Raw genomic sequence first — 23,510 nt, forward strand, 5'->3', positions numbered from 1 at the left:
CCAACCATCCAACTTCAAGGCATATACCCAGAGAAAATCATAATTCAAAAAGATATGTGCATCCCAATAAGCATTGTGGCACTAAAGTAGCCATGATATGGAAGCGGCCTAAATGTCCATCAACAGAAAAATGGATAAAAAATATTTAATAAATATATATAAGGAAATTAGTGTCATAATAAGGAATGAAACTTATAGTTGTGGGTGTGACCCATGATGGAAGTCCGAGACTGTAAATATAAATATTGTATAGGAACCTGATAGGATGTTTTGCATGGGCCTAATAGGATGTTAGGTCTATCCATGAATCAGGCAAATTAGACGTGATCAAACAGGAGATGGCAAGAGTGAACATTGACATTTTAGGAACCAGTGAACTAAAATGGACTGGAATGGGAGATTTTAATTCAGATGACCATTATATCTACTACCATGGGCAAGAATCCCTTAGAAGAAATGGAGGAACCCTCATAGCCAACAACAGAGTCCAAAATGCAGTACTTGAGTGCAATCTCAAAAATGACAGAATAATTTCCATTCATTTCCAAGGCAAACCGTTCAATATAACAGTAATCCAAGTCTATATCCCAACCAGTAGTGCTAAAAAAGCTGAAACTGAATGGTTCTATGAAGACCCACAAGACTTTCTAGAACTAACACCCAAAAAAGATGTCATTTTCATCAGGGAACTAGAATGCAAAAATAGGAAGACAAGAGATACCTGGAGTAACAGGCAAATTTGGCCTTGGAGTACAGAATGAAGCAAGGCAAAGGCTAATTAAGTTTTGCCAAGAGAACACACTAGTCATAGCAAACACCCTCTTCCAACAACACAAATGACACTACATATGGACATCACCAGATGGTCAATACCGAAATCAGATTGATTATATTCTTTGCAGCCAAAGATGGAGAAGATCTGTAAAGTCAGCAAAAACAAGACTAGGAGCTGACTGTGGCTCAGATCATGAACTCTTTATTGCCAAATTCAGACTTAAATTGAAGAAAGTAGGAAAAACCACTAGACCATTCAGGTATGACCTAACTAAATACCTTATGATTATATAGTGGAAGTGGCAAATATATTCAAGGGATTAGATCTGATAGATTGCCTGAAGAACTATGGACAGAGGTTCGTGACACTGCACACGAGTCAGTGATCAAGACCATCCCCAAGAAAAAGAAATGAAAAATGTCGAAATGGTTGTCTGAGGAGGCCTTACAAATAGCTGAGGAAAGAAGAGAAGCTAAAGGCAAAGGAGAAAAAGAAGAAGTGAAGTGAAGTCGCTCAGTCATGTCCAACTCTTTGCGACCCCATGAACTGTAGCCTACCAGACTCCTCCATCTATAGGATTTTCCAGGAAAGAATACTGGAGTGGGTTAGCATTTCCTTCTCCAGGAGATCTTCCCCACCCAGGGATTGAAGCCAGTCTTTCACATTGTAGGCAGATGCTTTACCATCTGAGGCACCAGGGAATGCAGAGTTCCAAAGAATAGCAAGAAGAGATAAGAAAGCCTTCCTCAGTGATCAGTGCAAAGATAGAGGAAAACAACAGAATGGGAAAGACTAGAGATCTCTTAAGGAAAATTAGAAACAACAAGGGAATATTTCATGCAAATATGGGCACAATAAAGGACAGAAATGGTAGGGACCTAACAGAACCAGAAGATATTAAGAAGAGGTGGCAAGAATACACAGAAGAACTATCCAAACAAGATCTTCATGACCCACATAACCACGATGGTGTGATCACTCACCTAGAGCCAGACATCTTGGAATGTGAAATCAAGTGGGCCTTGGGAAGCATCACTACAAACAAAACCAGTGGAGGTGATGGAATTCCAGCTGAGCTGTTTCAAATCCTGAAAGATGATGCTGTGAAAGTGCTGCACTCAATATGCCGTCAAATTTGGAAAACTCAGCAGTGGCCACAGGACTGGAAAAGATCAGCTTTCATTCTAATCCCAAAGAAAGCCAATGCCAAAGAATGTTCAAACTACCACACGACTGCTCTCATCTCACACACCAGCAAAGTATTGCTCAAAATTCTCCAAGTCAGGCTTCCATACTACATGAATCATGAACTTCCAGATGTTCAAGCTGATTTTAGAAAAGGCAGAGGAACCAGAGATCAAATTGTCAACATCCATTGGATCATAGAAAAAGCAAGACAGTTCCAGAAAAATATGTACTTCTCCTTTATTGACTATGCCAAAACCTTTGACTGTGTTGATCAGAACAAACTGTGGAAAATTCTTAAGAGATGGAAATAACAGACCACCTTACCTGCTTCCTGAGAAATTTGTATGCAGGTCAAAAAGCAACAGTTAGAACTGGACATGGAGCAAGAGAGTTGTTCCAAATTGGGAAAGGAGTAAATCAAGGCTGTATATTGTCACCTTACTTATTTAACTTATATGCAGAGTACATCATGAGAAATGCTGGGCTTGATGAAGCACAAGCTGCAATCTAGATTGCTGGGAGAAATATCAATAACCTCAGATATTCAGATGGCATCACCCTTATGGCAGAAAGCAAAGAGGAGCTACAGAGCCTCCAGATGAAAGTGAAAGAGTGGAATGAAAAAGCTGGCTTAAAACTCAACATTTAAAAAACTAAGATCATGATATCTGGTCCCATCACTCCATGGAAAATAGATGGGGAAACAATGGAAACAGTGACAGACTTTAACTTTGGGGCTCCAAAATCACTGCAGATGGTGACTGCAGCCATGAAATCTAAATACACTTGCTCCTTGTAGGAAAAACTGTGACCAACCTAGGGAGCAAATTAAAAAGCAGAGACACTATTGTTCTGAAGAAGGTCTGTCGAGTCAAAATTATGTTTTTTCCAGTAGTCAAATATGGATGTGAGAGTGTACCACAAAGAAAGCTGAGTGCTGAAGAATTGATGCTTTTGAACTGTGATGTTGAAGAAGACTCTTGGAGTCCCTTGGACTGCAAGGAGATCCACCCAGTCAGTCCTAAAGGAAATCAGTCCTGAATATACATTGGAAGGACTGACGCTGAAGCTGAAACTCCAATACTTTGGCCACCTGATCAAAGAACTGACTCCTTGGAAAAGACCCTGATGTTGGGAAAGATTGAAGACAGGAGGAGAAGGGGATGACAGAGTATGAGAAGGTTGGATGGCATCACTGACTCGATGGACATAAGTTCGAGCAAGCTCTGGGAGTTGTGATGGACAGGGAAGCCTGGTGTGCTGCAGTCCATGGGTCGCAAAGATTCCGACGTGACTGAGCAACTGAACTGAAGTGAAGGAATGAAATTGTGAAATTTGCAGAGATGTTGGTAGACCTAGAGACTGTCATACAGAGTATAGAAAGTCAGAAAGAGAAAAACAAATATGGTATTAATATAATATCACTTATATGTGGTATCTAGAAAAGCAGTAGAGAGGAACTTATTTGCAAAGCAGAAATAGAGACATGGAGGATGTAGAGAAGAGACATATGGATACTGGGTTGGGGGATAAGAAAGGGAGGGTGGTATAAATTGGAAGAATGGGCAATATATTTACTTTTATGTATTATGTATACAATAGATAACTAATGACCTACCGTATAGCTCAGGGAGCTCTATTCAATGCTCTGTGGTGACCTAAATGCGAAGGAAATCCGAAAAAGGTGGGTTATATGTTTATGCGTAGCTGATTCACTTTGCTGTACAGGAGAAATTAAAACATTATAAAACAACTATACTCCAATAAAAATTAATTTAAAAATAAAAGATAAAAAATAGTTTTAAAATTCGGACAGTATGAAAAATGAGGTGGCCCAACCGAGCTTTTCCAATGTAATACTGGAAGCAGTAAACAATTACATTATATAAACCAACCATCTTAGCAGAAATGATAATTAAAGTGATGAATCTGTATGCTTCATTGATTTATGAATTTAATGATTCTGGTTCAGAGTAGCAAAACTATTATGCATTCACTGATTTTAAAAAACAGTATATAACTGTATGACCTTTGCTGCCCCAGTGGAAGTAATCTGAAGTAATACTCTGAGATTCTAACAGTCACACTGATTTTTTATTATACTTTAAACTGTATTTTTTTCCTTCATTGAAAAGTTTTATAATTGTGTATTCATAACTATTGATTGTTTTGAAAGGAATCATGGCACCCAAGCAAAACTGCTTCCCAAGAGCTAGGCTTAGGCTTAAATCGATGCAAGCAAAGCCATTAACCATAGTGGGGACCTTGGCACCCGGCGCCTCTACAGCCCTCACTCCACAGCAACTAAAGAGATGTCTACTTATAGCCAGGTGCAGCTGGACAAGTGCTAAATGGTGGGTGGTTGTTCTTATCAGGGAATTTCTTTGTTTATATGGTGTAAAGTCACAAGCTGATCTTTCTATTCATGTCTTGTGGTGTAAACTTCCTTGTTTGTTTTCATTTCTTTTTAGCCTGGGAGCCAGAGAACTTTACACACAAACTAACCTGAGAAGGGAAGATAGGAGCTAAGAATAAGTGATGACAAGAATGGCAGGAATGCAGGAACAGTGTTAGTGCTCTCAATTTTGAACTCTTTAAAAACTTCCTTCTTTCTCTTATTCTCTCTTGTCTCCTTTTCTCTCCCTCTCTCTCTCACACACACTCACACTCCTTGCACCAATCTCTCCAAAAGTCCAAAGAATTTTTTTAAAGACATGTTTTGCAAATGGCATACACACACACATCAGTCCTCATTCATTCAGTAAGCCCAAGAATTCTTTCATCAGTATATCCATGCCTGACTGAAAGCAGATATAAAAATACATATAGGAATGGTCAATTTGCCATATCATATCAGACCACACATTTACCTTGCCTCTGGGAGTGACCAATTTCTGACGCTTCATAGAAAGGTGAGGGGTGGGGGAGTCAAACAAAAGAAAAATATATTTTCTTCAAGCATGCTTTAGATACTCATTTCCTAGTCAGTACTGTATTTTACAGTCTTCTATTCTTATGATATTTTATCTACCCTCCCTTACCCCCGCAACTTCCTTTCCCATATCAGACTTGAAATAATTACTGCAAATGCCATTTGGGTATTCTGTGAAACATTTTGACAACTTTACAATTTATTATGCATCTTTCATTCCTCTTAAGAATTACTTCTGTTGAAAAGTTCATTGTGTTTTTAGGAATAAAATTTTAAGCAGAAGACAAAGAATTTTCCTTGATGTCATTAGTGCATACATATAACTCTCCTACACAACACTTTCTCAAAGTTTGTGTTGTATTAAGTGATGCAGTGATTTACCTACCTGAGAATGTCCCAACAGTAACACATGTGCTTATCACTACCAAAAATTTGCAAAGAACAAAGTAAGCAGAGGTTTGAGACTGACTCAAATAATTATTTGTAAAACATTCTTGTCCTGTAAACTAAGATTGAACTGAATCCTCAAGGATTTCTGTGAAAAGTACCTAAAATTATTTTGGAGGTAATTTAAAGAGAATTGCTAAAAATTGAATCTAAAGAAGATTGGTGAGGATGTCAGTGTCATAACATGAAATATTGAAATGAAACCAGATGAAAATATTTGAATATGGAATTTCTTTCATAACTATAAAATAGTTTGAATTCCATTAATAGAATTTTAGGGCCAGATTGCATGGAAGTACAAAGAAAGCACAGAAGCAAAGTCTACCAAAGTAAGATCTTTCAGTGGCAAAATTTAATGACAATAAACGTTAGGCAATTTGAGACTTTTTGTGCTTCATATTGCAATTCTAAAATCTAGGGGGTTTTTTTGTTGTTGTTGTTTGTTTTCTTATTTTACATGCAGGCATTTTTTTACACAGGTACACTAGACAATGTGACCGTTAATTTTGTGGCAAAGTGTGGATATTCTATCAACGTATCTCTAATCTGGAAAATAAAAGTCTTGCTCACTTTTATTGACTCTCAGCTCAAAAGGATGATTCTAAGTAAACAATGCCCATTATATTTTCATTTATTTTTATGAACAAATACAATGTTATAAAAATATTTAAAATCTGGAATATATTTCCCACCAGAGTACGACAAGTTAAACTTGGTCAGAATTGGACCCTAAATTATTTGACAGTGTCCCTTTAAGCCTTTTAAGGGTCACTTAGCATTTCCATTACAAATCTCTACTTTCAGAAGTTTAAGGCTTGTCAGTTCAAAGTTGCAGAAGTCTGGAACTTACACAAGTTGGCAGACCAGATGTTTCTTATTTATTTGTGTGAGATTTCTTTTTACCCTTTCTTTTCTGTTTCACTAAAAATGTTTCTAAAATTGCTGGTAACTTCCAAATTACACAAAAACTAAAAATCTGAAGTTTTATTTTTCTACACCAGAGCTATAAATATTTTCATTTAAAAATACGATAATAGGTAGGGAATTGCTCCTCATCCTATGATGATAATAAGTCTACCCAATTCCTGAATCATTTATATGTGTTCTGAGGACAATAAATAAAAATGAATTTTAAATTCCAATGAGAAGTAGCAATCAGAATATATTAAATCAAATGAAAAAATTCTACTGAATGGACAAGTTATTTGACAAATATACCAAGTAAAAGAAAAATGATTACAGATTAATTGTGAAAAAGTCCCTGATGTCCTTCACTTAGTGTGTAAAACCTACAGATAGATGGAAGGAGGTTTGAATCCTAGAGGGAACATGCTCAATGCTCAGAATCAAGCTCAAACTAAATAATGTTGTCAGTGCTTACATTTTCTGCTCAGAAAAAGTATTCCTGTTACTGACTGTACTTGCTTTTTAAGAACCTGGATGACTACATAGGTGTCAAAGTTATAAACCCCTTCAAAGAACAGACAAGTGTCTAAGTCGGTTTAAAAAGATTAAGAGTGGCTCCCTTGTTCTGAAATTATACAAAAGTGCCATCGCACTTTTCAAGTAATTTGAAAGCCATTCATTTCAGTGGCAGGTAGCCAAAACAGAAAAGCCAGAGAATGGCAGCAGGATGTCATACAGGCATACACACATGCTTTCCAAAGGCTTGTGCTGCTTCTAACCTCAAAGGCACAGCCTCAATAGACCAAACAGTCACAGCAAAAATCTTTGCAAGGTTCACCCATCAGTACTGGGTTCTGGCTGCCCTCATTCACCCACACTGATCTCCATTCCCTTAACTGAGCCCAGGTATCAATGTGAAGGATGCCACATTGTGGATGCCTAGATGCCAGTGTGAAAGTGAAAGTCACTCAGTTGTGCTCAAATCTTTGCAACCCATGGACTATACAGCCCATGGAATTCTCACTTGGTAAAGAATCCGCCTGCAATGCAAGAGACCCCATTTCCATTCCTGGGTCAGGAAGATCCTCTGGAGAAGGAGTAGGTTACCCACTCCAGTAATTTTGGGCTTCCCTTGTGGCTCAGCTTGTAAACAATCAGCCTGCAATGTGGAAGATCTAGGTTCAATCCCTGGGTTGGGAAGCTCCTGAAAAAGGGAATGGCTACCCACTCCAGTATTCTCACCTAGACAATTCCATGGATTGTATAGTCCATGGGGTCACAAAGAGTCAGACATGACTGAGCAACTTTCACTTCACGTAGCCAATGTGAAGTTTCTGGCAATAGAACAGAATTTTTATCCTCCCAAATATCTGATGAACAGAGTCTCAAATGCCAGTGGACATTCTGATGAACTATCCCTGAGTTTCAACTTCTTAAATTTTCTTGCAGTTTATTTGCCAGCAACATAACCATTAGAATCACACAAAATTCTAACAAAATATTTGCAAGTGATATCCTATTTCTCTTCCCCACCCCATCTAATTGGAATATAACTTTACACCACAAGCTTAAGCTCCAGCTATTAAAGCTTAAGTTTGAGCAGCCTGAGATAGCATCAAGAATACTTTAAGCCATAGGTTAAGCAGTGTGCTAGTTCTGGAGTTTCTAGGAAATTCTAGAACTCTCAGTGGGAATTGAACAAGCAAAACAGTCTTGGAAATTTTGGAAAAATTTTGGAAATTCTGTTGTACCTCAAAGTTCTACCTTAAATTCTTAAAATCAATAGTTATTAAAAAGTGTTGTATGTTAGTACTGCATGTCCTTCCTCCAAGGTTAAGAAAGTGGTCATTTTTTTTATTCTTTTGATGCAGTTTATGCACCTATTGAATTCATAGTCACTTCTTTTAGTATTCTAGACATTTTCAGTATATAAAGGAGAAATGCTACATATAAACAACATAGTAAATTAAAGCAGTAGCAATGGAAATAAAAGGAAAGAGTGTAAATTTGACAAGTGGAGTCAAAAAAGACTTCAAAAGTGAGACAACAATTAAAGTAGTGTTTAGGAAATGAAACTGAATGATTTAGCCAGGCAAATAGTCAGACTGGGGAGTGGGACAAAACATATATTTTAAAAAATACTAAGAGATAGTAGTGGTGGAACATGGATTTCATGCTGGAGGCTCCATAGAAGCGATGATAGCCAATATGTTTGTAATGAATGCTTGCTGCTTGCTATACAGTGGGCAATATTCCACATGTTTAAATGTTAGTCAGTAAATCATCATAAGAACCTGACAACTGGGTATTATCATTAACCTTTTCTTACTTGCTAGGATTTGCACCCAAGCAATCTCTCTGCCAGACCCTTGCACTTATGCATCACCTATGCTACCTGTAGCAATAATGAGACTGGACTGCCAGGTGAAAATGGAAACACCAGGAGTCTTGTATGCATGATGGACAGTTCAAACTAGGCCCTTTTATTCGGTAGATATTAGGAAGTCTTTGAAGGTTTTTGAGTAGCTGAATGTCACAATCAGACTTGCTTGACATCTAAATCAAGGACAGATTGAGGAGGAACCTAAAGTCTAGGATACAGGTTCTGATGACTGCGCTTCTGTTCTCACCTGAGCTTCTAAAGAGGAAGATTTGGGAGCTCTGTACCACATCTGCAAAGAATTTTTAAGAGAATGGAATGGAAGTTTTCAAGAGTGAAACAAGAATAGTAGAGAAAGGGGGGTCCATCTGAAGATAAATATGTAAAGATGATTTTATAAGATATGATGATTGATTGGAGAAGGAATGATGAGAAAGAGAGAAAAGTCTAGGCTGATCTCAAGGTTGATGTCTGGAAGCACATTGGACAGAAATATCTTCAATAAATTAGAGAATCCAAGGAGAAAAGAGTTAAAATAATGTATTTCAAGTATCTTTGGGATGACAGCGTAGGCATGTCTAGAATGCTGTGGTTCTGAATCTCTTGAGAGAAGCCTTGGATAGAGTTACAAATTAGTAGTTGGTAACCAACAGTGAACTGAATGTTGTTGGCATGATATGAAAAGGAGAAGATATCCCAAAATAAAATATGTGGAGTAAGACACTCTAGCATAGAGCCCTGAGAATTGTAGCATTTAATGGATGAGCATGAAATGAGGAATCAAGGAAAGAAACAGAATGGAAGAATATGGTATGAGATCATGGGTTTAAAATAACATAGTGGTAAGAGCACAGACTTTATAGTCCAGCAGAAACAGATTCAAATTTGTTGGATAATGACTGTAAGCCAGGCACTGTGTGAGTGCTTCATAGGCATTATTTCATTCAATCCTCCCACATAATCCTACAAGGAAACCGCAATTACCAGTTTCATCTCACCGACAAGGGAAATAATTCTTAGAGAGGAATTTGTTCAAGGTTGCTTAACCAGTTAATGATGAAACTAGGTTTCCACTTCTTCCCCAGAGCTAAACTCATAATCATATGCTAACTCACCATACTTCAAATGCAAGGACATGAATATTTTAACCATCGCATTTCTTTGTACCTTACACACTACCAGTAGATTCTCAATAAATGCTGATTGAATGAAAGAAAGAACAAGGGTTGAAGTATAACTGTTTTCTTTCCTCTTATCAGCTCATCTCCTCCCAGAAGGCCTCCCTATTAGCCTTATTTGAAACCAGTGCATCACGTCTCAAATTTACACTGAAAACTTTCCCTGTCAGGATCATCTAGAGATGGACCACCTTCTCCTGTACTCGTACAGCATTTGTCTGTTCCACTTCCCTAGAATCTATTCTGTCTTATACAATCAGTTCCCTTTTTGTATTCATTTTACTTCAAAACCAGGCTGCAAGGACATTTATGTATGTCTGTATTCCTTGAGTTAACTAGCTCCATGCCTTTTACCTGGAAGGTGTTAGTAATTGTTTGCTGACTGATTTAACTGCTTAAAATCAGAATATTAAATAACATTTAATCCATGACTGTATCACAACCTCCCCTTTATCTTTTCAGAAAGATATTAAAGGATATAAAATATAGATTTTTAGTAAAAGTGACTGTGGGCTTCCCAGATGGTGCTAGTGGTAAAGAACCCACCTGTCAATTCAAGAGACAAAGGAGACTTGGATTTCATCCCTGGGTCAGGAAGATCCCCTGGAGGAGTGTATGGCAACCCATTCCAGCATTCTTGCCTGGAGAATCCCACGGACAGATGAGTCTGGCCAGCTACAGTCCATGAGGTAGCAAAGAGGCAGATACTACTGAAGCAACCTAGCACACACACATGAAAAAGCAACTGTAAAGGAAAAAAATAAATGCCAGATATTCACAGTGACTCTCTCAAGGTTTTTTGCTACTTATTATCACAGCCGACAGGCTTTGTCTATGCTTTAATAAAAACCAATTTTCATAGACTTTTTTTTTTGCATTTCAAATTATATTCATTTGAAATATGGCATACTATATATTTCCATATATATATATACATATATATGGCTTCCCTGATGGCTCAGTGTGTAAAAAATCTGCCTGCACAGTGTGTAAAAAACCTGTAGGAGACACAGGTTTGATCCCTGGATCAGGAAGATCCCTTGGAGAAGGAAATGGTAACCTACTTCAGTATTCTCACCTGGGAAATCACATGGACAAAGGAGCCTGATGATCTACAGTCTATGGGGTCAGTCTATGACTTAGTGACTAAACAACAATAGCACACACACACACACACACACACACACATGCACTCTTAATCTATAGACTTGCTTGGATGTATGGCCCAAAAAGTAAATTACCAAGTAATACTTCAGATACCTAGATGGATAAGATAAAAGTGAAAGGATATAGCTGTCCATAAAGGGAACACATAACATCTGCTGGTATTTGGGAAAGAAAGCATTCCTGTCTTGAAAAATGTACTGCAGACCGCAACACACGGAACCTTTCATGGAGAGGAGAGAGCTGATTAGAATCAGGTTCACTCTGAGCCCACACTTTGCTGCTCTCACTTACTTAAACAGCAGCTTCTGAATCTCACAGGCATTTTGTGGGCAATAAGGACCACTTTTCATCTGCTATTACCCAATGAAGGGTGACCTACTCCCTCTTGGCCTGATCTTGTTGCTTTCTTTGTAACCCCTGGATAAGATGTTTTTTTAACATTTATACAGATAATACTGCCTGAGAACTGCCTGAGAACTTCATCATGTGCAAAATTCAGAAAAATGTTTTCTTATTGTCACCTTTACATGTTTTCCCCTCCTGGTGTTATTCTTTTCATCTTGGGTAGGATATGCACGCTGTTTGCTTAGGAACCCTAACCAAGTGCTCACCAGTGACTTGCAATTATTCTATTGGGTAATGATTTGCTAGTAGGTAGGAAAAAAAAGGAACTGAGATAGCATTCAAGGACAATTCTCAAATGCTTCTCTCATTCCCACCCCTAATATTTATACAATTGCTCTTCTCAATTAGATTTAAAATGAACTAAGGGAAATGGTTAAAGCCTCTGCCTCCAATGCGGGAGACCCGGGTTCGATCCCTGGGTCGGGAAGATCCCCTGGAGAAGGAAACGGTAACCCACTTCAGTATTCTTGCCTGGAGAATCCCATGGATGGAGAAGCCTGGTAGGCTACAGTCCACGGGGTCGCAAAGAGTCGGACACGACTGAGCGACAGAACGGAACGGACGGAAGGGAAATGGTGTCATCTCTAACAGGAATATTAAGAAATTAAGCATGCTAAATTCAACCTAAAATTTCACCGAGGCTTAGGTTGTACTTTGCAAAATGCTAGTTCCTTTTAAGAGGAAATAAAAGATTCTCAATCACATCAAAAATGTGTATTAATCAATAAAAACAATATGGTATTTTGCTAGGCATGTTTTCACCTTCGGTCTCCTTGCTTACTATATAATTTTGGGCACATAGTTTGAAACTGATTTTTGTTAGGGGAGGTGGGACTTCAAAAATTAGAGAGCAAAAAAGAATAAGGAGAAAGAGAGGGTCACATCTTATTCTTTGTGAAGGAATGCCTGGTTATTTTGTCAGCTGCTGAATGATGTGTGCTGGAGTCTCTTCTGACGGAAGCCTTCTAAACATGTTCTGAGTGGGATAGTTTACTCTGTCTTCAGGGAGCATTAAGAAGGTGTTTTTGCTTTTCTTTTTTTTTTTTGAAGCCCCTTAAGAGACAGATTTCCTTTCATCTAAGGAACTACTTAAAGCTCATCTGTCCAAGAGATATAGATAATGGCCACTCACACTCATAGACCCTATGAAAAAGAGCATAAGCGTAGCAGGACTTGTCTTCCTTGGATGTCCTCCTCTTCAGCCTAGAGAGGCAACTCTGAAGGAGGATCGCTGAGTCACTGGGAATTGTATATGTTTTGCCTTATCCTTTGCCTCACAGATTTAAATTCATAGGCTATGAAAGATTAATATTTTGTGATCAGGTTCCCAGTCCCCTCTCTTTTCAGCTTTTGGGTTGTAAACATCCTACACTTGAAAATATAGCATCTGGTTCCCCAACCCCCTAACTTTTTATTCTAGGCTTCTTTACATTCAGTTGATAGTTTTGCTAAGCCCTAGGTCTATTAAAGTCATCCATCTTTACTCTCTTCCTGGCTGTTTCTATTAAAGTTTCCAGCAAATTTGTTATTATATAACTCGAGTATTTTACCCCTTTAATTATTTTTATATAGCATGACATTATTTGAAAAAAAATCACTGGACTTGGTAAATCTTAGCACTATTTTGGATATTTTTTAAACACATAGAAATGTCTTATCATTTAATCTATGTAACAATGCTACTGCTGCTGCTGCTTAGTCACTATCTGACTCTGTGTGACCCTATGGACTGCAGCCTACTAGGTTCCTCTGTCCATGGGATTCCCCAGGCAGGAGTACTAGAGTGGGTTGCCATGCCCTCCTTCAGGGCATCTTCCTGACCCGGGGATCAAACCGAGGTCTCCTGCATTGCAGACAGAGGCTTGATCACTGAGCCACCAGGGAAGCCCCCTATACAACAGTGGTATGAAATAAACACCACCATCATGATTTTACAGATGAAATAAATGAAGCAGGGAGGGAGGAAGTGGTTGCGGATGAGGGTTCAGGAGGTTACTGATCACTTGCCTAAGTTCCTATAGTCAGTAACTAATAAAATCCATGGATTAACTCAGTTCTTCTAACTCTAATATGCACACTCTTTTCACTAAACTATTATGCCTCTGAAGTTATTTAAACTCCTTAAGCCTTAATTCATTCATTTACAAAATGAGGGTATTAATCACTGAATAGCTCAGAATGCTCTTGTGAAAATCAAATAAAGGAAAGTGCTTGATAAACATTAAAATATTATAGAAATATGGGGTAATAATAAGGTAAATTAACAAATGCTGGGTAACAATCATTTTCCTATAAGTTATTATACATATTAAGCTAAAAGGCACTTAATATTAGCCATTTATACTTAGAAGAATGAAGCCCCCAAGTGTGGAAATTAGATGTCTAATTTCCTTGTCAACATAATTAAAAAAATAACAATCACAAAAGCTAATTTATGGAAGCAGGGTAAACTTTACACTTTTAAAACTGTGTGACAGAGGGTGAATTTCCAAGGCAATGTGGGAAAATACAGATTTTTCATAAGCAGATATGAGAATATTTTTCCCACATCATATGAAAAGGTACAATGAGAGAAAGTGGTGACCTCTCCTCCCTTGAAACTAATGTGCTTTGATGACTAAGTCAAGGATGCCATTGCACGCCATGTATGTTAGGGTAAAGTACAAGCATTGAATCTAGATTTTCTGAAAGTTAATGATGTCCTAGATTTTTGTTGTATTAAATTCAGTCTGAATTTCTGAATAATCCCAATTTTAAAACAAGTATGTGTGCAGTAGAATGCTGCTTTGTGCTCATTTCTTCAAAGATGCAGTATACATGAAAGTTTGTTTTTGGTGAAAATGTCATTGATAGTTTTATTCATTCCAATTAAGAGTTTTAAAAAATCAGCCTAAATAAAATCACCTTGTATTTTCCTTGTATTTAGAAATTCCATAATTCTTGTCACTTTAAGAATCATGAAGATACTTGATTTCTATTAAGCACCTACTGTTGCCTTTGTCTGGATATAATCATGAGCAAAACAGATGTGTTTAAATTATAATGGAAAGTAAGATATTAACCAGGCTTCTTGGTGGCTCAGTGGTAAAAAAAAATCCACCTGCCGATGCAAGAGATGCAGGTTCAATCCCTGGTTCGTGAAGATCCCCTGGTGAAGGAAATGGCAACCCACTCCATTATTCTTGCCAGGGAAATCCCATGGACAGAAGAGTCTGGTGGACTACAGTCTATGGGGTCATAAAAGAGTCAATAATGACTTAATAACTAAAACAACAAAAGCTAGATATTAACCAAGCAACTGCACAAGTATATAATTAGAAATTTAAATGAGTGCTACACAGGAGAATTATCAAATGATAGGAAGGAGCTCTGCTCACTCGGATCAAGAAAAGCCCCCTGAAGAAGAGATGCTTGAGCTGAAATCTGAGAAATGGGCAGGAATTAATTAGAGGAAGAGGATGATGGTGCAGGAAGAAAGAAAGGAAATCAAAGAAAGCAAAATAGTGTATTTAAGTCCTGATGTTCAGTGGCCTTTGGTTCTCCCAAAAAATGAAGAACAAACTGGAAGGTGAGGGCAGGGGGATGTTGACATATACAAACGGAAGCCAGATCGTCCTTAAGCATAGATACTTTCTTGACTACAAACAGTAAATATGTAGGCTTTCAAAATGTTGTATTTAGCAAACTCCCAGACTAGAGAGTGAACTTATGGTTGCCAGGAAGAAAGGACATGGGGAAGGGATAGTTCAGGAGCTTGGGATTGACGTGGACACACTGCTATATTTAAAATGGATAACCAATAAGAAACTACTCTTTAGCACAGGAACTCTGCTCAATGTTATGTGGTAGCCTGGATGAGAGGGGAGTTTGGGGAAGAATGGATATGTGGTTATGTATGGCTGAGTCCCTCTAAGACTGCAAGTATATCATCACCCCAAGCTGTGTATGGGAGGAAGGATTAACCTCATCCTTATGAGGGGCTTATCATTAAGTTTTTATTGTCAGCATTTATCTTGCTCCTGTGCTCCAGCATTATATATCCAACTGCATAGCTATCATCTCTACCTAAATAACTAATAGGAATCTCAAGCTGAACATACTAAGGAGACTTACATTTACCCACAAATCCCCTTACTCCCAATCTGGGCTCTCCTAGTCGTCCACACTCAGTGAGAACCAAAAGTAAGTCACACGAGACTCCTCTGTTTCCCTCATCCTTCCAACATCCAATCCAGCAACAAATCTTCTCAGCTCTACCTCAAAACTTTATTCAGAGCTTATCTTTGCAGCCATCCCTCACGACTACAGTAGATACAAGCCTTTTCCCACACAGCTTCCAGGTGATTATGTTATAGGAATGATCAAATGGTGTCACATCTTAACTTAAAAGCTCTCTAATTGCTTTCTATTTGAATAAAATCTTGACATTCAACAAGGCTGCTAAGACCCTGTATTATCTATTCTTTGTCTAGTTCCCCCACATTCCCTCCTTTCATGCTTTTCTTTAGAGCTATTAGCTTCACTCACAATAGTTTTTCTTTTTTTAATTCCTTGAGCAAGCCAAACAGGGCCTTTGAACCAGCTGTTTCCTGTGCTTGGAACTCTCTGCCCTTGGGTCTTTGACTGTTTTCTTCTCTGGTGTCATGTAGCTGTCAGTTTTATCATTATCTCATCAACAGAGATTTTCCACCACAAATATAATATAGTATCTTGCTCATCCAAATCATTATTTATAATTTTATCTAGTTTTATTTTCTACATTATTCTTATTTTGTAAACATGCTATTCCAAGAAAAAATGTAAATTTCATAAGAACAGAAACCATATCTATCTTTTTTATGACTATATTTCTTGTACCTGGGAATGTGATCCATAAATATTTATTGAAAGGAAGAAAGAAAAGAAGGGAAGTAACAAAGGAACAAATGAAGAGAAAAAAGAAAATACACGGCAAGTGTGTCCAATAAAACAAATCAGCATCCCTTATCATTCATATTCACTCTTCAATCTAGATGTAATATAAGGAAAAAATATTTTGCCCAATGCACTCCAAAAACTTTTTAATACACCTTGAGGATAAAGTCTACTTACCTAATATCTACAAGGAAAAAATTGAATAGTAAATCTATGGATAAAACAAGAATGCAAATGGCAAGGTAAACTTTAAAAAAAATCTAATTTTGTGCTTTTGAGCAATGTTAGTTGTATTATCTTGCTTTCTTTTTAGTTGTATTTAAAAAAAGAAAAGAAATTGGAAAGAAAGACAGCAAGCCACAATGAAATGCATCTTTATTCTGGGGGGGATCGTTCATTAGATGATTCACTGGGCTACATTTTCACAGTACATATTGTTCCCTCTGAGTGGAGCTCCATTGATTTCAAAGTCTCTAAGCTGCCATTTTGGAGGCTGCTGAGTGCAAATATTATAATGCCATTTGGGATACTCTAATGTGCTTTTTACAAAAGTAGTCTCTCAGTAATACTCAAACTTACCCTGATTGGGGTTTGGACTACATTCTTGCTGAGAAAAGATGGCTTTGCTAGCTCTTTTGGTTTATTTTCAGTACTTAAAAATTGCAAACCATATCACAGTTTTTGCCCCACACTTTGTTGATTCTACACAGAGTGGCCCAAACCCTTGAAGAAGTCTGTGGGTATGTGCTCCCTAAGGACAAAGACTCTATGCTATAAAGCACTGTATCACAAAAAGACTGGAACATTAAAGACAATAAATGCTTGTTGAATGAATAAATAAATCGATATTAATTTCTACTTTCTTAGTAAGAAAAATGAGCAATCTGCCCTGTCAATCTGACTTTCTACTTCAGGCATCTGAGAGTGAAATATTTAACAGAAATTTCCTTTAGATTTCCAAAAGGTATAAACACTTTCTTTCCCTTGATTTTTTTTTATGCATTCAACATTTATTAACCATCTATTATATGCAAGGCATTGGAATGAATGCAAAGAAATTAAGGATTTTTCTGCCCTCACACAACATTTATTAAGAGACAACACCATGAAGACCCCTACCTAACCTTAGAACTTTTTCCTGCTTTCCCTACAGTAATTCCCTGCTCTACTAAAGTTCACAAACCAGATTTCCCATTACTGCTGCTCTCCACTCCTGGAAAGCCCATGGTCCTCCTGCTTTATGTCTAGTTAGTGATATAGAGTCTATTCTTCCTTCAGTATTTAATAGACATTGTGTCTGGATTGAGACAGCCCAAAAAGCCAAACATTAAATACCACTCTTTAGGCCCTTCACAGGATTGCTTTCTCAAAGTACTTTGATATGGCATCCTAAGTTTTCATTAAGCCTTCCTATAGTAAAACAATATAGAAATCTTAACTTGACATTTATTATAGGAAACATTTTTCAGCATGATATTTTTCCTTATATCACTTTGTGTCCCCTCTCTCTATGAAGTGTCACGTGAGAATATTTTTCTAAACTAAAAACTGAATAAACCTTTGCTTTTCTGAAATAATTATTTTCATTATATTCAAGGATAGTCCTGCAGTTGTATTTTTAAATTTTTTCTTGATTATCAAAAAGCTTAGAGTCAGGTGCAACCAAATTTTAGCCATTAAATGGGATTATATTGTCCTACTATCGTTTCACTAACTTCTCCACAAGATGAGAAAATAGGGTTCTTCAAATTTATGTTGGAAATTTTTTAAAAATGGGAACTAATTTCAATATATATATATACACATTTCATTTTTTCAAGGATTAGAATAGCAATCAGTGAAGATTAAAAAGTGCCTGTCTTCATGAAATTTATATTCTTTATATTTGTCCATACTATTTTTTAACTAAAAGAAGAGAAAGATCACATATGGCTAATATTTTATTTCCTTATAACATATTTAAATATATAACCTTTTCCATGTAACTAAAACTCTCTTTTCGAATTAGCCAGTATGGGCTTCCCAGGTGACTCAATGGTAAAGAAGCCACCTGACAAAGCAGGTGATGCAGGAGATACAGATTCAATCTCTGGGTCCAGTAGATCCCCTGGAGGAGGAAATGGCAACCCACTGCAGCATTCTTGCCTGGAAAGTTCCATGGATGGAGGAGCCTGGTGTGCTACAGTCCATAGGTCACAAAGAGTTGGACATGGCTTTGTGACTGAGTACTCAAGTACTCAATTTCTTCAAGTGGATATACCAGTTTTATTTAATCTATCCTGACATCTTAAATATACAGGTTGTTTCCTACTTTTTAATCATTGTAACCCTGTTATGTTTGGGGATTATCAACCTAAAGGACCTCTCCACCACTTTTCCTATTAGATTATCCCAAATACAGATATATATCACTTTATTTTATTCACTATAGTGCATCTTTCCTTCACTTATCAGCATTTACATATTTGCTATGTGCACTTCAGTTCAGTTCAGTTCAGTCGCTCAGTCATGTCCGACTCTCCGCGACCCCATGAATCACAGCACGCCAGGCCTCCCTGTCCATCACCAACTCCCAGAGTTCATTCAAACTCATGTCCACAGAGTCAGTGATGCCATCCAGCCATCTCATTCTGTCATCCCCTTCTCCTCCCGCCCCCAACCTTTCCTAGCATCAGAGTCTTTTCCAGTGAGTCAACCCATCGCATGAGGTGGCCAAAGTATTGGAGTTTCAGCTTTAGCATCAGTCCTTCCAATGAACACCCAGGATTGATCTCCTTTAGAATATTGCTAATGATTTATTAAGCCAAAATATACTAAGTCATTTAAGTATGTGGATGTAATATTGACTTGAAAAATACATTACATAAAAAGACAAAATTTGGTGCTGTGTAGTATTCCTGACAATCATAAATGTCGAGTAGGAAACTTCGATTTAATCTTAGAAATAAGAACCTTTCTGTGATATTTCAATAATCCCTTTGCGACAGTCAAGCATGCTAAAGAGTAACTCTGTCATTATTCAAATTAGGTTATTAATGAGTCAATCCTATGATAATCCAGCTGGATAGTTTTTTCTCTAGAGATGTCTATACATAACTGATTTTCCATAAAGTCTGACAATTAAAAAACAAAGTGTTATAGGGCATAATTACCCTCTCTCTGGGCAGAATGCAGAACTACCAACTATGTAGAACTCTCACCTAAGAGCAGTCAGAAGAGAGATCACAAAGCTATCTTAACCTAAACCTAAATCATTGGTTCATTTGGTCAAATAAAATGGCAAAAGTTGTCCGGTATACTGCTAACTAATCAAATCACTTAAATGTTATCTCTATATAGAAACAATTGTAGAAAAGTTGTGTTTTATTTTTCTCAATTCAGAGAGGTAACTTTCTTACTTGCCAAGTCAAGAGACTTTTTTGAAATACATATTGGAAGATATATTAATGTCTATATGTTGTGCCAAGGAAACAAAAGTCTAATAGTGGAAGTCTACAAATACTTATTCCGTGGTATTTTATTAAGACTCTTGTATAAGTGTCTGCTTCATTACTGCATTCCTATTTTTAATATGAAGTTACACACTTCAGTTAAACTGCATCACAATGACTTTTCTAAGAGCATTTAATGTTATTGAATACTTAGTTTCTTTATGATAGTGAATAATCTTTACATTCTGTGTCTATAGAGAATATAAGTCATTTCTCAGCACTTGTCTCTGCTATGCTTTTACTTATTTTTCCATTTTTGTTCTACATCAATTATTATTTCAGTTCTCTTTTTCCTCTCACTTGAAAAGTCAACAGAAAATCAGACTGTAGGACAAAGGAAGAAAGAGCCTTGAAATTTTTTATTTTTATTATTTTATGGTTTTGCCTTAGTCCAGGATCATGCCTTCTTTTATTTAAACTAGAGTGGAAACTCATCATTTATATTTTGACCTATTCCCATTTTCCAAATGTAGCTCTTCATAGGTCTATCTGAAACTAAAAATAAACTTACTAAGTGAACAAAAAGGTAAAGATATAAAAGATTCTAAAGAGAGAAAATTGATCATTTTTAATGTGATGAACCCAAGTGTAGGATGATTAAATTGGCAAATGTGGATGTTTAACTTTACTGTTCAGACCTAATCTTTCTTAACAAAAAATAGAATAAAACAATTGAGTGCTCAAAAAATTAAAAATATACCGTTTATTATCTTTATTACTATGAGAAAAGAAGAGTGAAACAATTGGTAAAAACTGCAAAATTCTAAACAGTACTGTTGTAATCAGTCCCCAGAATTTTTCACGACCTCTGGAGTACAGAACAATAGAACACTCAGCGATCAATGCAAAGAAATAGAGGAAAACAACAGAATAGGAAAAACAAGAGATCTTTTCAAGAAAATTAGAGATATCAAGGGAACATTTCATGCAAAATGGGCTCGATAAAGGACAGAAATGGTATGGACCTAACAGAAGCAGAAGATATTAAGAAGAGGTGGCAAGAATACACAGAACAACTGTACAAAAAAGATCTTCATGACGAAGATAATCACGATGGCATGATCATTCACCTGGAACCAGACATCTTGGAATGTGAAGTCAAGTGGGCCTTAGAGAGTATCACTACAAACAAAGCTAGTGGAGGTGATGGAATTCCAACTGAGCTATTTAAAATCCTGAAAGATGATGCTGTGAAAGTGCTGAACTCAATATGCCAGCAAATTTGGAAAACTCAGCAATGGGCACAGGACAGGAAAAGATCAGTCTTCATTCCAATCCCAAAGAAAGGCAATGCCAAAGAATGCTCAAACTACCGCACAATTGCACTCATCTCACACACTAGTAAAGTCATGCTCAAAATTCTCTAAGCTAGGCTTTAGCAATATGTGAATCGTGAACTCCCAGATGTTCAAGCAGGTTTTAGAAAAGGCAGAGGCACCAGAGATCAAATTGCCAACATCCGCTGGATTATGGAGAAAGCAAGAGAGTTCCAGAAAAACATCTATTTCTGCTTCATTGACTATGCCAAGGCCTTTGACTGTGTGGATCACAATAAACTGTGGAACATTCTGAAAGAGATGGGAATACCAGACCACCTGACCTGCCTCTTGAGAAACCTGTATGCAGGTCAGGAAGCAACAGTTAGAACTGGACATGGAACAACAGACTGGTTCCAAATAGGAAAAGGAGTACGTTAAGGTTGTATATTGTCACCCTGCTTATTTAACTTATATGCAGAGTACATCATGAGGAACGCTGGGCTGGAAGAAGCACAAGCTGGAATCAAGATTGCCAGGAGAAATATCAGTAACCTCAGATATGCAGATGACACCACCCTTACGGCAGAAAGTGAAGAGGAACTCAAAGGCCTCTTGATGAAAGTGAAAGAGGAGAGTGAAAAGGTTGGCTTGAAGATTAACATTCAGAAAACGAAGATCATGGCATCTGGTCCCATCACTTCATGGGAAATAGATGGGGAAACAGTCGAAACAGTGTCAGACTTTAATTTTTTGGGCTCCAAAATCACTGCGGATGCTGATTGCAGCCAGGAAATTAAAAGACGCTTACTCCTTGGAAGGAAAGTTATGACCAGCCTAGATAGCATATTCAAAAGCAGAGACATTAATTTGCCAACCACGATCCGTCTAGTCAAGGCTATGGTTTTTCCCGTGGTCATGTATGGATGTGAGAGTTGGACTGTGAAGAAAGCTGACCGCCGAAGAATTGATGCTTTTGAACTGTGGTGCTGGAGAAGACTGTTGAGAGTCCCTTGGACTGCAAGGAGATCCAACCAGTCCATTCTAGAGGAGATCAATCCTGGGTGTTCATTGGAAGGACTGATGCTAAAGCTGAAACTCCAATACTTTGGCCACCTCATGCGACGAGTTGACTCACTGGAAAAGACTCTGATGCTGGGAGCGATTGGGGGTAGGAGGAGACGGGGACGACAGAGAATGAGGTGGCTGGATGGCATCACCGACTCAATGGACATGAGTTTGAGTGAACTCCGGGAGTTGGTGATGGACAGTGAGGCCTGGCGTGCTGTGGTTCATGGGGTCGCTAAGAGTCGGACACGACTGAGCGACTGAACTGAACTGAACTGAACTGAATAAATATTTCAAATCTGTGACTCACCTAAGACTTGAATTGAAATAACCCATTATTCCCTGCATTTATTTGCTTCTATTTCTTTCTCCATTCTACCTTGCAGTTGATTCACCTGAGGTTGGCACTCTGGTGGAAAGTACACCGAACCAAGACTAACTGGGCTTCCCACTGAAACATTCTACCAAGACGGGTACAAAATTTGAACAAAGAGTCCATTTGTGTGTGGTCAGTTAAACAGGGTCAAGCCAGAAGAGAGGGAGCAAATCATGAATTGGAAGAAACAGTGGTGGTGTAGACAGTAAGTCAAACTGAACCAAGGTGGAAGCTAAAGCCAGGACTGGTGACATGGAGAGCAGAGGAGGAAAAAATTTAACATGTATAGGAAAATTAATTAATGGAATTTATGAATGCTATTTTTATTTGTACTTCTGTTCACTTACAGTAAATAACTTATACTCTCCTTCAAACTGGATAAAAGCAATTAGTTGCATATGCCACCCTTCCTCTTTACATCATGATTATCTCCACTTCTGTTATGTTTATTTCTATCAAGATTAAAGAAAATCAAATGTTTTTTCTTCTTTCTTGTATCAAAGGAAGTGAGAGAATCCAGCTTTGTGACGTAAAACACATCTCTTCATGGCACTGAAAAATCTTCATTTGATGACCACAATATATACAGCCTGGTTACAGCATTTACATTTTACTGCCTTGATTCAACTTTTGCACTTATTCAACCGTACTTGAAATCTGTTTGATTTCAAGTCATATCATTGACTTTGGGTCATTTAGCTTTGAATGACATTTCTGACTAAACTATCTGATTTTCAACATATTACCTGATTTTCCAGGTTTGGTTTCTTCATTGGCAAATGGAGTGAACTATCTTAAAGAATGGTTTTAAAGGTTAAATGTGTCTATTAATGTATATTAAAGTGACTCGCCTTAGGTTCTTGAATCATAGTTTCTTTCTATTCTCTACAACTCCAGTGAATTTCCTTCTTTTTTGAATAAGGATTGTATGTTGCTTTTCAACAGATATTTTCACAACTTCCTTTTGAAAATATCTATGGAAATCTTTAGAGGCTGTCTCTTTTAGTCATCATAAACTTCCCATGTT

The 23,510-nt window shown here is 37.5% G+C and overlaps 1 long non-coding RNA gene across 1 annotated transcript in view; it reads left to right on the forward strand.

Annotated features, from left to right (window-relative positions):
- LOC148778056 (uncharacterized) overlaps positions 1–23,510 on the forward strand; it is a 73,228-nt gene that overhangs the window by 48,831 nt on the left and 887 nt on the right. Inside the window, exon 3 of the long non-coding RNA XR_016037204.1 lies at positions 22,494–22,580. This is a non-coding gene — a long non-coding RNA (uncharacterized LOC148778056). The remainder of the gene's footprint in view (positions 1–22,493; positions 22,581–23,510) is intronic.

The sequence above is a fragment of the Moschus berezovskii genome, chromosome 4, assembly GCF_049115385.1.
Source record: "Moschus berezovskii isolate FMDL1 chromosome 4, NW_MosBer_1.0, whole genome shotgun sequence".
NCBI classification, from domain to species: Eukaryota; Metazoa; Chordata; class Mammalia; order Artiodactyla; family Moschidae; genus Moschus; species Moschus berezovskii.